This window comes from Xyrauchen texanus, chromosome 1 (genome assembly GCF_025860055.1).
Source record: "Xyrauchen texanus isolate HMW12.3.18 chromosome 1, RBS_HiC_50CHRs, whole genome shotgun sequence".
Classification (NCBI taxonomy): domain Eukaryota; kingdom Metazoa; phylum Chordata; class Actinopteri; order Cypriniformes; family Catostomidae; genus Xyrauchen; species Xyrauchen texanus.
In genome coordinates, this window is record NC_068276.1 from 6,300,902 (window position 1) to 6,316,039 (window position 15,138).

The 15,138-nt window shown below is 36.9% G+C and overlaps 1 protein-coding gene across 1 annotated transcript in view; it reads left to right on the forward strand.

Annotated features, from left to right (window-relative positions):
* The first annotated feature begins 3,487 nt into the window (after positions 1 to 3,487).
* LOC127650738 (multiple PDZ domain protein-like) overlaps positions 3,488 to 15,138 on the forward strand; it is a 127,941-nt gene continuing 116,290 nt past the window's right edge. The window contains 1 exon segment of the mRNA XM_052136352.1: positions 3,488 to 3,548. The gene's annotated coding sequence lies outside the window, so the exon portion shown is untranslated.

Sequence of the window (15,138 nt, forward strand, 5' to 3'; positions counted from 1 at the left end):
AACCAAATAGCACCAGTCTTCACTACCGTTTTAACCTCACCCTCAACCAATGTGTCGTTCCCACTTTAAGTCCACCACCATCATTCCTGTCCCCAAAACTGCCCATCCTGCTTCCATGAATGACTACTGTCCTGTAGCACTCACTTCTATAGTGATGAAGTGCTTTGAAAAACTGGTTAGAAACTATGTCTGCTCCTCCCTCCCCTGCTGCCTGGACCCATTACAGTACGCATACCTGTCCAGCAGGTCCACAGATGATGCCATTAATCACACCCTACACACTGCACTCTCCCATCTGGACTAGAGGAAAGGGAACTACATGCGGATGCTGTTTGTGGATTACAGCTTTGCCTTTAACACCATTGTTCCCTCACACCTCTGCATAAAGCTCCAGAACCTGGGGCTGAACTCCTCTATCTGCCACTGGATCCAGGACTTGCTAGCCAGACATCCCCAGATGGTCAGGATGGAAAACTACACCTTCTCCACGCTCACCCTCAGCACTGGAGCCCCCCAGGACTGTGTCCTCAGCCACCTGCTTTACTCCCTCTACACCCATATCATCTTGGCCAAACACAGCTCCAACAAGTTGGTGAAGTTTGCAGATGAAACAGTGCTGGTAGGCCTCATCACTTACAGTGATGAGAAGGCCTACTTAGTGGAAGTGGATGTCCTCTCCACATGGTGTTGCAATATCAACCTCTTCCTGAATGTCACCAAAACCAAGGAGATTATTATTATTATTGATTATGGCAGGAAGCAGATGAGGAAAATCTCCCTGATGATCAAAGGGGCCACAGTTGTGAGGGTGATCAGCTTCAAATACCTTGGGGTCCACATAACAGAAGACCTCTCTTGGACAACACAAAGAGCTTGATGACAAGAGCGCACCAGTGTCGCTACCACCTACAATGCCTGGTCAGGTTCAAGGTCTCCCATAGGGTGGTTAGGGCTTTCTACACTGGGGGTGTGGAGATTTTTCTCACAGGGAGCATCAATGCTTGGTTCGGAGGCACCACGGCCCAGGATCGAAAGGTGCTCTCTAGAGTGGTGAGGACAGCGGAGAAGATCATCAGGACTTCTCTCCCCTTTATCACAGACACCTACACCCAGCGATGCAGGACAAGGGCCAGTAGAATTGTCAAAGACTTTCACCACCCCGGATACAGACTCTTTTCAGTGCTCCCACCGGATCCTGAGGACCAACACAGAAATACTCAGGAGGAGTTTTTATTCTCAGTCAATCCGGCTTCTGAACAGGGACACTTGAGAGAGTCTGTATATTCCAGCTTCGCACAGACACAAAATAGCTTGCATTATAATTTTACTATAAATTTTGCACACTGTATAGTTCTGTATACTATGTACAATTGTACTGTACAGCCTAACCCTAAACTAACCTTACCCATTTTGCATATTTTCTACTATATTTTATTTATTTACCTTATATTTCTTTATAATCTATATATTTTATTCTGTTTTTTGATCATTATGTGGGTGTTAGTGATGGGTCGTTTGTGAACTAGTCGGCTCTAAGAGCCGGTTATTGTAGGTGAACGTTGGGAGCCGGCTCACATACCAGAAGACACAAATCTATTTATAAAAATATTTTAAAAATTAAAGAAATGAACAATCAAAAGATTTAAATAAATAGTATTAACTAATTCAAAGAAAGAAAAAAATAAAGAAAATAATATAGGTGTAAATGTTCAAGCACACACACATATTCGTTCTGAATGTCTGCTTAGTCTAACTCTGTTGTTCCTGTCAATCAGACACACAGTGTCAACCAATGAACCAAAGATGCATGAGGGAGTATGATTTCATTTAATAATTTAATTAGAATTGTTTTATCATTAATTATAGTCAAATTATCGCAAACTGTTTGACTTGAAACAATGCAAAAAAAGTTTTTAAAGAGCTGTTTGGGAGCCAAAAGAGCCGGCTCACTGAAAAGGACCGGAATGCCCATCACTAGTGGGTGTATGTCCTTAGTTCGTTGTTGATCCTGTTTGTTGTTGCACTGTGGGATGAGGAACTAAGGAAAAACAATTCACTACATTACATCACATGTATTTACATTTACGACGCATTTACGATATGGCCGACGCTTTTATCCAAAGCGACTTACAGTGCATTTATTACAGGGACAATTCCCCTGGAGCAACCTAGAGTTAAGTGCCTTCCTCAAGGACATAATGGTGGTGGCTGTGGGGATCAAACCAGTGACCTTCTGATTACCAGTTATGTGCTTTAGCCCTCTACGCCACCACCACTGTATGTAATATGTATGTGACAAATAATAAACCTTGAACCTAAATAGAAATGAACAAACTCTCAAAATTTCGAATTAACTTTCAGCACATGTACACATACCTGTTAGCACAATAATGTTATTGTTTATATGTAATTCATTGCACTTCGTTTCTGGACGTCTATTGTAGCCGGACTGTAACGGTGGATAATATAAGTAATCCCTGCTGTTGACTTCTTGCAAATAAAGTGAAAAGAGAACACAAACAAATTATTCCAAAGCTTTTTCAAACAGATGTTCCTAAGTCAATCCTTCTGTAGGCAGCCGATGGAAGAAGCAGCTTCTGGGACTGGAGCACTGTGCTTTGCGAGTGGTTTATCATAACATTGCTGTTTTAGACAAAACTTTAGTTTTGCTTGATTGTTAGGATAATCATTTACTGCACACGTTATCTGGAAAATTTTTAAGACATCTTACAACATTTAAAAAGGAAGAATGTAACCACATGACATGCAATCAAGCAGTGACCGGTGTCATGCTGAATTTTGACCCCCTATATCCTTATGTTTAGGGGTAGGTGTAGGAATGGACTTTAGCAGTAAGGACCAATGACAGTTAGGGTTAGGGGTGGGCTTTAGAGATAAGGGCCAATCAGGTATATGATATGGATTCAGAATATGACTGGGAGTCAAATTTTGGCACAACACCGGCTACACACAAAGCGGCAACCAGTCGCACTTCCGCTAGCCACCTGGTGAAATACAGTGGACTCGCTGAGAATATTGTGGATACCTACTTGGATATATCCTTCTCGACAATCCCATAGGCCTATACATTTGGTGACAGTGCCACCTATAGGTAACATTTATTATAATTTGTTGTACGTTTGAAATAATTTTACTTATTATTTTAAAGCACCTTGATTCTCCTCTGTCTGGTGATCATTGTCGCATTTGGTGTGCATGCCCCCCGTTATTGCTGCTTACAGCTATATTTTACTTATGGATTCTGTTTGATTATAAAATCAATTCACTTGTTTCAAACTCTCTTATCTATGCCAGTGTCATTTTGTTATTGTTCAAATCTTTGGGGGGCGGGAGGTTTCAGGAGGTCAGTGGTCATGGCAGCCACGGAGCGGCGCAGCAGTGTGTGTGTGTGTGTGTGCGTGCGTGCGTGCGTGTGTGTGTGCGTACGTGTGTGTGAAACGGGGCGGCTCTGGTTTCAAACACAGCGCCCATCTTTAACACAATAGCACCAGACAGACTCCGTCCCATAGAGAGATACCGCCGCTCATGTAAGTGATTCTTAATAAAACTCTCTTTATTCTCCGCGAACGAGTATGCACCGCTGCAGAGTTTGATGTGATTCGGTTGGTTACATTATAACAAACGCACTTTTGTTGGAATTAAACATTATATCGACGCGAGAGACGGCGCGCGCATCACCGCAGCTTCATACAACAGTGCCCTGGAGTCGTTGTTTTAATAACCGTTTGTCATTTTGTGCTCCGTTTGTAAACTTTTGTCGTCGTTCGTCACGGCTGCGACCTGTTGCTTTCTCTGAGCTGTGCAGGAAAAGCGGATTTTATTTCCAGCAGCAGAAGCACTGGGGACAAAACAGCCAATAAACACGGAGAGATCAGCGCGATCTGCGAGTAACGGGACGCCGCTTTTAGGACGTAGGCCTACCCTTAAACACTCGTTTATATTTATTAACTTATATTTATATCAACAATATCAACTGAACTAATGGCCAAACTGGACCGACTGGACCCTTTCTGGATATTTTATTAAAAGCACTTTTTTTAAGTTTTTTGCCATGCCAAGCGTTTGTTTTTGCTGCTTTTTAAATGCCCTTTATGTACATGTTTTTATATATCTTGCCACAGACCCACATTTTCAGTCTTAAAATATGAAAATCCATCATATGTAATGAACTAAAGAGTGAAATATAAATATGTATTATGTGAAATTATTTAAAGGATAAAATAATATTTAAAAATAAATGTCAAGCTAAAAGTGTTATCACTGTGTTCATTTCGGTTCTCAATTTTATTTGGAAAAACATTTATAGCATTAAAAATAAAACATTTCATGACATATATTGTAACCATTAAATAAACGTTATTAACATAATTTTTACACACATTGAATGCTAGAGAGCTTACAGAGCTTAATAATTAATAATACGTTTAATAATTTAATAATTATTTTTAATTCTTTTACAATCATCATAATTTTTTAGTCAAGTATATCAAGAATTTTTCTCAGGGTTACTTCTTATAACCTGGACAAAATAAGCCTTTTCATAAAAAAAGATTTGATTTGATAAAAGAAAATCAACCTACACATTTTAATGATGAAATCTTAAATGATATAATAATTTATTTTTATTTTTTATTATTATAACATAACAAAATGGCTTCCTACCTGTTGGTTACACCACATAACTTTAATTTTGTGGGCAAAAGTTTTTCAAATATCAATCATATTTGTAAAAAATAAAATAGTTTACTCCTTTTTTTCAAGTAACACTCACAAACAAATATAAATTTGCACTACTCATGCCAACATTTCTTTTGAAAGAATTTAATTTTTTTAATTAATATTTCTGGGCTGGACTTTTACACCACATATTTATTTATTTTTTTGTTGACAATGCTACAGAATTCTTTTTAAAATGACTTCATTTAAAACATGCTCATTATAGAAGAGGTGTATTCAAGTAATTGTTTTGTGTGAATTGCATTTGCAATTTATTTTGGAATAAATGAATAGGTCTGGACAGTGACCCTTTATCAGTTTTTATTCAGAGCTCAGAATCGCGATTGCTTCCCTAGTAATGTGCTGCTCTAGGGATGGGCCGGCTGTAACAGAAAAACAATTATCAAAAGTAGCAAACTAATTTATTTACCTTTGGGTAACAAGACATTAGTTTCACTAGTTAGACTCAAGTGTCTGTCATTATGGTTGTTCGATTTTCCTCAACATTCTGTGGCCCCAGTATTGAACAATCTTGTTCTACAGATACAGATGTGACTGGTATTTAAAAGCTGAAGTGTTTAACTTTTTCAGTGTTAAAATACTTTTGTCAAATCCCAGATTAATATGCAGAGACAGCCATAAGTGACGTAAATGTTTAGCTTGCATGTGCTCTCCTCGAATTGTCTTAATCTGAAGATGTTGTGAGCTTGATTTCAAATGTCATTACGTGATTATTACGTGTAAAAAAGAAAATAACTATAAGGTCATGGTAAAAAATACATTCATAAATCTGATCGCAAGATATCTCAACACTCTGTCAAATGTTTTAAACTTTTACAAGACTTTTTATAATTGTATCCAAGAGTAAGGCATTCGTGTAGTCTGCAGTTACAAGGTCTCACTTCCAAGGCGTCAAATACTTCGTGTTGATTGATTGATTGTTCCGGGTTTGTTGTGTTGTGCTTGACAGTGTTCGATGTTGCTTTGTCCTGTGTCGTTGATGGGCTAATGAAAAGTGACAGACTGCCATCACCTTGTCCAGTGTCTTCTTTATACATAGCCACTTTTGAGATTTAGAGAGCATGCATGAGAGAAGCAGCATATTTACTAGGGACAGATTGATATGGATAAAATGACAACTTATGCATTGGTTAAAATGGTTTAAACACTCAATTCGCTGACATATTTTGAAACTGTTCATAGAAGTTGCTACTCTATTATGTTAATGTAATGTAAATGCTACTCATTTTTAGAAACATTAAGTGATGATATCAATGCAAAGCCCCAGTGCTTACACACACACATTTTTTTTGTCCATCTGCTTGTTACGCTTTTATATTTATTTCTGTTTATTTATACTTTAGTTGTTAGGAATTTGTTTCAGCTTCAGACGGCATGCCCTCAGTCAGATTGGCTGACTTCTACAGGATTTCTGAGAGCTTAGTTTGCGCTGGTCCACGTGGAAGCACGAGTCGAGTTCCATGTTGATACAATGAGCGCTTTTGAGGACTAAATAATCACAGAATTTGCCAAAGTTGCCAGGTTAGTCACATCAACAATTTTAAAGATATTCAGAAAATAAAGCAGATATCCATGAGCAGAGCTGTATATTCTTTTACTTTTATATGGTAAATGCTGTCTCCTATAACCCCGCCCCTAAACATAACGTAATGTCAAACCTGGATATGACTGGTAAGTGGTCGTTTCTTTGCCAATGTTAGCTGCGACAGAACCAAGACCTTTGCTGATTAAGTCAAAGGTCTGGCTACGTGAGACTAGTTAGAAAGTTTAGGCATAGGGGTTGGGTTAGGTGCTCAAATATATCTTATAATAGTGTAATATAACTCCAATTATTGTGACTTAATTTATTGACTTAATATATAAATAAAATAAAACATATTGCAGTTAAACACATGCGATAATATCTGAAGAATGACTTTGCAACAGTGGTGCCTCCCAATGAGACTGACCTGAGGTTATCAATGACACTGAGGGCCGCTGTTGGCATCTATATAGTGATGCACAGGGCTCTTGCACAAGTGTTAGTATTTGATGCCATAGGGTTAAAAACATTTTGGCAGTTGAGTCAGGTAGGGGTGAAAATGCACCTTTGAAATGTGATGAAAATGTTTGTTTCAGAAAACTGATGGTTCATAAACATGACAAAATGAAAGAATTATCTTCTGATACATGTACTATATATAAATTAACTGTTGAGTTAAATAAACTAGTGAGAGTTTGAAAAGTGTGTTTTAGGGGAGGTTATTCTAAAATTCCACTGGGCCAAAAGTGCCCATGTTGAAGAAACCAAAACGTTTCACACGTAAACACATTCTTTGGCATTTAGTGAAGATTTTACAGAGTGCAGGCACATTTTCTGCTTCGAACATTATCAGTAGGCCCAGTCATTCTGTAATATCTTCAGGCAGTGAGTTCATTTATGAGCTGTAATTGCACAAATGAATAACGGACATTTGAAAAATTCTGGTGGCCAGTATCGCTCTCTTTATCAGATTGTCAAACCCAAATGTTTCCAACAGCTTCATTGGGAAAACAATGCATGTATTATGCAGTTAACATAATAAGCTCTGTCAGCTACATTTGTGGAAGTTCAGATTGTGATGTTATCACAATTCATTATTTCGTTCATTACTTTGTCATTCTGTAATTACACAGAGTATGGAACTCTTTTACATTTAGAACACCTTTACATACTTTTATATATAAAAATAAATAAATAATAATAATAATTTTAGCAGACAACTTCACATCTTTGCTGAAATGGCTGTTGTAGATTCGTACATTATGCATTTGTTTGAAACAGCTAATTTTCTTGTTCCAGGCTGTATATCCTGGTCTCCTTATGGTTAAAACTGTCATGACAAAGGGAATAGACTTGATCTGCTTCTTGTAGATGTCACCGCCACTGTTAAAAACTAGTGTTGGGGTGGGTGATGGGTGGTGGCCACAAGAAGATGTTAATCCTAACGTAAGAGTATTATCCCTTACGAAGACAACATTAAGGCTAAATAGAGGGCTGTGAGCCGAGTGGACATTATGCTGGTCAGCACTTACAGCTTTGCTTTGCTAATATAGCAGTGTGGTGTTTCTCAACTGGTTTTGCTTCAGGACCCAGACGTTAAATGTACATTACGTGGTGACCCAGCACCCCATCAAAAATAATTTTGCATTAAAATAAAGAAAAATGTCCTTAAAATTGTACATTGAAGTTTATCAACATTGATCCATTTACCTAACAATTTTGATGGTTTCATGCTTTTGGTAGCCAGTAGTTCATCGCTAAAAGCACATTGTGGCAGGCACAAAACATGACTGTCCTTTTTGCATGTTAGGGCTGGGTATTCAAAAGCTCTTGATTTGATTTTGATTCAACGATTGGCTATATTTCAGTTAAAATGTCCAATTTGCAAGCATAAGAAAGAAATCTGTATTCCATCAATAAATATGTCTCGAAATTGCGTGGGATATTGCATATAGGATTTGTTACGTGTTTTTTGTTTATATGCATAAATATTACATGCAATTAGACAATTTACAAGTCTTTACATTTTTACTATTTTTTATCACGACCAGGCAGTTCAGAACCACTTTGCTAATGCAGTCACTGACCACACAGATTTTGGTTTTCAGAACTGGTCCAAGTTTTAAGGCCCCTGTGCACTTCGTATGATGTGGAATTAAGTTGCTTACAAATATGGGATATGAGTCATCCACAATGATCATGATCATGATACATGAAAAAAATAATAGTAGTATCTCCATTGTACATCTACATTGTGGAGTCTGACTGAGAGAATTGTAATTAACACAAAGTAATGCCTAAATAAAATAATAAATAAATTTAATGTTTGCATAGATGATGCATCGTCCTCTGGCTTTACATATTATTTATCTATGGTGTGTGTTTAATGCAAATCATCTATTCATTAAATAAATTAACTGATAGCAATTGGGCAATTATAAAGTTTGAAAATTTTTTTTATAATATCAGTTGGGTTAAAAAAGTGACCCCAATGTCATACTTAAAAAAAAAAAAAGGGGATTTTGTTGAATAATTTCAAATAAATAGTATTTTAATAAATAACAATAATCATTTTTACTAAATAGACATTGTGGAAAAAATGTGTGACAATTAGCCCCAGTGTTGCCTACGAAATTCTAAACAAATCAACCCAAGAACATGCAGTTTTTTGGTTTAATTAGTCTACAAAAGGAATCAAATCTATTCAAATGCTCTTTAGTGCCCATTCAATCTACTGTTTGATATGCAGCCGAAAGCCACATCTGCCCATAGTAAGATAAGCCTATCATCAATCTTTTGTCTATATTCTACCTATTAACACTCTTTTATACACCCATTTTTTGCAGTAGTATCAGTGTCATCATACATTACAATAACAGATTGTAACCGGCTCATATTATGGCTGTGTATAGCATGCTAGCGCATTAGCTCCATAAATTCAGAATGTAAACATGACTAATTACACATTATCTAGTGCATGTATATTACTGAAAATCATCATCAAGTATTTAAAACAGCTTCTTTTAATTATCTTGTGTGAATTCTGCTCATGGAATGATGCTTGAAGTCATTGATAACACATTTAATGTCACATTAACTGATGTTTTACGAGTAGTCTTGAACAAACAGTATGTCATTGCTCAGCTGGTTCAAACATCTTTTTACCTCTGAATGAAGAGGAACTTCTCTGTAAGTTTGCTGGGGCCTTTATGTCTTGAGACGTGTTTTATATATTTTTTTAAGGTCAGCCGTCACACAATCTCTGCTATCATGTCTGAGACAGCCAAGCATTTACTCTAGATACTACCTGTCAAAACAAACACTTACATACATTGTCCATGACTGCTGATATCGGTGTTGTATCACCAGCGCAAGTCTTTGTTTTCTGGATAACCACTTAAAAGGCCCCATGAAATGGTATTGGCTGTTTTGAGAAAGGGATGAACTTTCTGATATGTCCTGTCACTACTTCCTGTTTTGAAGTAGGTAGATATAGTAAACAGGGCAATTATAACTTGTCTTTATTAAATCCTCTCTAACTTCCATAGTAGCCAGTGAGTAAGTTTACATGGGTAGTTATAATCGAGCTGACATTGATTTTTGCATAGTCGAGCTGCAGTCTTGATATTCTGTCCAAGTATACATGACACCATGTCCAATCGAATAGTTGAAGGAAGGACTTCAGCTGAGGGAATGACGTAGTTGGTTTTTGGTTGACCTTTTGCATCATATTATCACATCAAAGAAGTGCGCTAACTAGCTGTAACTAGCTTCTGAACAGCGAGATGCATGGAAAACTTTACAGCCATGTGCATCTTACATTCTGTACACGTTGATTTTAGATCAGATGTATGTTATCCGTTATGCTTATGGGATTGTCTGAAGATGAAGCAATTTTCTCCTGGATGGTTTAACCATACAAGCTCTGCTTTGCTTCACTTATCTCCTTCAATGTATAAGAAAATTATCCTTATAAACTCATTGTATAGCGTAATTATAATGTAATAAGACTGAGGAGAGATTTTGTGTATAATGGACAATTAAAAAAATGGCCTGCCTTTATTTTCCAAGTGATAACTGTGTACATGAAACAGTTCTTATATCTGTACCTGTCATTTGCTTTAGGCTGCATATTCAATAAATATCAACCTGGTCTCATAGATTGAACCTTACTCTATATCAGGGATGGGCAATTGGTGGCACGTTGGACAAGACTGAGGATTGATTTTAGTACTTTTAAAAAGGGTTTTTGTAAAGATTGCATTCAGACGATGATGTTATTACAACTATTGACCGGAAGAGGTTACTTGTTCTTAGCAGACCTGCTGATCACTGTAGGATTCTAGCCTCGTTCATCATATATAATGTAAATCAAGCTAAATATTACCTCAGCGTGTCAGCGAGCTAGTGCACACTAAAGTTAATGTACGCTGGGGAACCCATGTGTTTCGTTTGCGTGGATACGACATCTGTCATTAAAGATTTCAATTTGATTTGCAAATACACCATTGATCACGTGGTCAAGAGACAGTATAAGAGATACTACACCAGAGCTGCTCTCCTCATAGATGTAAAGGGTAAAAAGGCATCAAAACAGCACGAGAATCACCAAAGACATCAAATGCTGTTTCGCTCGTGTTTGCGACAAATGAGAAACGGGACTGTTAGGTCAGTGCGTGTGGGTTGTGGTGCTGAAATGTTTTGTATTAATGCACTGAAATGTTATGCTCTTGTACCCAGTATTGTTATTGATGATAAAATTTGGATTTTGGTGATAATGTTTAGATTTTAACTAATACCTATAAGCTCTTTGATGAGATGGGGTTGAAAATGTTGCCTGTTCATTTGTGTGTTTGTGTGTTGCAAATGTAGACAATGCAAATGAGATACATTTTCTTGAAAATGTAAGTTTGAAGTATATTGCTTGTCAATTTAACATTAATTTGTACATGTGAACTGCATGTTTTAGTAAAAATGCAAGTTACAAAACAATTATATTAGTTTTTTATGAATATTGTTAAATATAAATGTTAATATAGGTAACAATAGCCCCTTGGTAGAAAGTAGAAATAATGTTGGCCTTTGCCACCTTCAGAGTTGCCCATCCCTGCTCTATATGCTGTACTCATTTATCATTTCTGACATTATTGGTTAGGTTAAGTGTAAAGGTGTTGCCTTTAGGTTAGGGAGGTACATTTTACTTATTAAAAACTCCATCTAATATTCACCTTAAAAACCTTGTCTGATTACAACCTAATTTTGCTTGGTTTTGGCACCCCCCACTGGACATTTCACTTGGAAATTGCATCCAAACTAAATCTGGCAAAGGCATGCTGCACAAGTATGTTTTGTTTGTAGCTTGTTAGCCTGCTTAGCATTGCATATTCCTCTACGCTCATCGTTTTATTTTACCGTGTGCTTCGTTTTTTCCCGCTTTTATACTGGTTCACCTGGTGTATATTACCGCACGCACCCGTTTAGTTTCTTTTCTCTTTTCCGCTTGTGTATATTTCACATTTTGACTGCGTGAATTAATTTTTTCCTTTATGTTTTACACGGATTATTGCATCAATCTCTAACATCTGCTGATCAGGAACTAACACAACAACAGCAAACAATTGTGTGAGGGATTCACATCGATCTCAAACCTTCGACACTCAAGAACAACCATAACAACAACAACAAACAATTGTGGTAAGTCATGGCATCCGCTCATATTATTATTATTATTATTCCTGCATGCATGCTAGATGTTTACTATAGCTTCTTCTGTCAGCAGTGAGGCATTTTTGTGTGATAAATTTAAGGAATTAGTCAGGCTGACGGAGAAGGTTAATTAGTTAAAGACACACATTCGAACGGTAGTGGAGGTCAGTGAGAAAGAGAATCCGGTAGATACTTTTTCGGATGTGTGCAGAACAGCGAGCAACACACATACTTTGGTTTTGGCTGTAAAGCTCCCACAGCAGGGCGTTTGGGTGGCATCTCGACAGCATACTCACTCAGCAAAGTGACACAACTCTCCCATTCCTGTTAGGGCTTTCAATCGATTCTTCCCACTCAGTGATGCACCTACTGAGGATCATGTTGCAAGAGCCTTGGTTTTAGGAGATTCTATAGAGTCTCCAGCCACTATTATTAAATGCATTTACGTTTCCAGAGCATCTGACGTCAGATCAAATTTACAAGTGCTGGCTAATGATAAAAGTAGATGCATTAAAGATTTCCTGCATCAACAGTTTTAGATCACTATTGACACTATTGTCACTGAATGGCTGGCTGTCTGAGTGGATTCTGGAGAATAGTATAGGATTTATAGAAAATTGGAAGTGTTTTTGGGGTAGACCTGACCTCTTAAAGAGAGATGGACTCCATCCATCCAGGAAAGGTGCCACTCTCCTCTATAGTAATTTGGCTCATAATCTTAATAGTGATAGTATTTGACTAACTGGGGCCCAGGTCAGGAAGCAGACAAACTGGCTAATCTGAATGTCTACTAGATGCATTGAGATGTCACAGAGGTCACATTAACAACACATTGAGACTGTATCACCTAGATATCACATAGAGACGGTGTCTGTTCCCTGGCCTACCAAACACAAACCCCTCCATAAACATTTAGAAAAAATCTGATTAAGGTAAAACACCATGCTATCATTCAGGTAGTACTATTCTTTCAACCACTAAATAAAGCTTAATTTATAATATTCCAGATTTATTTCATATACTGTACTAAGTCAAAAAGTTTAGAAGAACTTGAAGTAATATCAGAAAATATAAATACAGTCTTTTCTAGCACTCTTAGTATTGTCGCCTCATTTGATTAAACAAAATTAAAGAAAAAAGCTCTGCACCATGGTACTATGATCACACTCATGCTCTCAATAGAGCAGCTCGGAAAATGGAGCGCAAGTGGAAGAATACAAAATTAGTGGTATTTTGCAGTGCAGACAGGCTACAGACAGGCACTAAAAGCTGCCATGTCAGGATATTTTAGCAAACTCATAATAAAAAACATAACAATCCTAGGTGTTTATTCAGTACTGTGGCTAATTTTGTAAGGAATAAAGCCTCGACTGAACCAGATATTCTGTCGCAGCACAATTGTAATGCCTTCGTGAATTTCTGTACTGATAAAATTGAAATAATCCGAAATAAATTAAGAATTATGCAATTGCCTGTTACAGTACCACAGAATACAGTATCTCATAATTTTCCTCATGAGCTACTTCAATCCTTCGCTGTTATAGGCCAAACCTTATTGAAACATTAAAAGCCACAACATGTATGTTAGATCCAATACCAACTAAGCTCTTAAAAGAGATATTCCCTGTTATCTCAGAACCGCTTCTTAATATTATTAAATCCTTGCTAGCCTTAGGACAAGTTTCCAAAGAAACTTTAAAATGGCAGTTATCAAATGGTTTATTAAGAAGCCACAGCTTGATCCTGGAAAATTGTCTAATTATAGACGATTTCAAATCTCCTGTTTATGTCGAAAATACTAGAAAAGGTAGTGTCCTCCCAACTATGTTAATTTCTACAGAGAAAAAAAGACCCATCACCAGAGACTGCACTTATCAGAGTTACAAGTGACTTGCTCTTATCATCTGATCACAGCAGCATTTCTCTTTTAGTGCTTTTAGATCTTAGTGCTGCCTTCGACTCCATAGATCATGACATTCTCTTGAATAGGCTTGAGAATTATGTTAGCATTTGTAGACTTGCATGGTTTAGGTCCTATTTAGCAGACCGCTACCACTTTGTCTGTGTAAAAGAGAAATTGTCAAATCAAACAAAAGTTAAGTATGGTGTGCCACAGGGATCAGTTTTAGGGCCTCTGCTTTTCTCCTTATATATGCTTACCCTGGGAGATATTATCAGGAATCGTGGAATAAATTTCCACTGTTATGCCGATGATACCCAACTTTATATTTCTTCGAAACTCAATGAAATTTCACAATTCTCCAAATTAGAACAGTGAATCATTGAAATCAAAGATTGAATGGCCGGAAATTTTGTTCTACTCAATTCTGACAAAATAGAGATACTAATTATTGGACCAAAAACCTCTAAAAATAAAAGATAATATAAAATATAATTTGACTCTCAATGGATGTACTGTTTCGTTATCTACATCTAAGAACTAAGGTGTTATATTTGATACCGATCTGTCCTTTGAAAATAAAATTTCTAATGTTTTGTTTAACAGCATTCTTCCACCTCAGAAATATTTAAGTTACAACACAAGCTCTCTGTTGTTGATGACGAAAAACTAATTAATGCGTTTTATGACCTCAAGACTAGATTATTGTAATGCCTTACTGGGAGGATGTCCTGTAAGTTCAATAAATAAACTTCAATTGGTTCAAAATGCAGCAGCCAGAGTGCTGACTAAAATCAAGAAATATGATCATATTAGCCCTATTTTAGCATCGTTACATTGGCTACCTGTTAAATTTCATATTAATTAAAACATTTTGTTAACTATGTGCAAAGCTTTTAATGGTCTTGCTCCGCAGTACTTAAGTGAATTTCTACCATGCTATATTCCATTAAGTTCATTACGATTGCAAAATTCTGGCCTGTTAATAGTTCCTAGAATATCAAAATCTTAAAAAGGAGGTAGATAATTTTCCTGTTTGGCTCCTAAGCTATGGCATAGTCTCCCTAACACTGTTCGGGACACAGACACACTCAGTCAGTTTAAGTCTAGACTAAAATCTCATCTATTTAGCCAGGCATACACCTCATTTATCCATCAACTCACAATTAAGATGCTTTAGTTAGGTCTGCCAGAGACAGAAACATTTATCATGCTCTATAACTTTCCAAAAAAATGTAATGGCATCTATGCT